We start from the raw sequence: 606 nt of genomic DNA, 5'->3' as shown, positions 1-606 counted from the left end.
CAGCAGCTGGACTGCAAACATTCTGACAGCTTTGCTCACAACAGGAGACATGTTCATCAGCAGTAGTTCAACTCATTGGTGTCTGGAGATTTACTGTTGCAGGTACAACAGTATAGATTCAACTAGGCCACTGGGGCAGTGTTGGCCCTGGCATTAGGTCACTGCTATGCATCATGGCCTGCAGGCCTCATTATCTGCTGCAGCCTTCATATCAGCAAAAAAGACCTCCTCCCCAGTAGCAGACTTCCCTGCACGTGCCCGATCTCATCTGATCTCGGAAGCTAAGCAGGGTCAGGCCTGGTTAGTACTTGGATGGGAGACCGCCTGGGAATACCGGGTGCTGTAGGCTTATACCATAGTCTTTCGAGACTGAAGGTTGCCAACCATTCACTGAACAGGACAAATGCCCCAGGCGTAGAACTCGTGCACCTCCAAGACTGCGCAGGAAGCTTTAACAAGGCTCCCAATGTGGTCTGAAAACGCACATCTGGTTTGCCGGAAGCATAGTTTAAGATTGTGGGGAAGCCTCAGATAGCTTCTCCAGTCGGTCCTAGAGCCGCTGGAGGCTCCGAGACACTCCAGGTGAGTGGGAGGGGGGCTTCACAG

General features: G+C 52.5%; 1 pseudogene; it reads left to right on the top strand.

Moving 5' to 3' along the window:
- Positions 1 to 231: 231 nt before the first annotated feature.
- On the top strand, positions 232 to 349 carry LOC136650525 (5S ribosomal RNA; annotated as a pseudogene).
- The last annotated feature ends 257 nt before the right edge of the window (positions 350 to 606 follow it).

This window comes from Tiliqua scincoides, chromosome 4, assembly GCF_035046505.1.
Source record: "Tiliqua scincoides isolate rTilSci1 chromosome 4, rTilSci1.hap2, whole genome shotgun sequence".
NCBI lineage: Eukaryota > Metazoa > Chordata > Lepidosauria > Squamata > Scincidae > Tiliqua > Tiliqua scincoides.
This window is presented reverse-complemented; position numbering and strand designations above follow the sequence as displayed.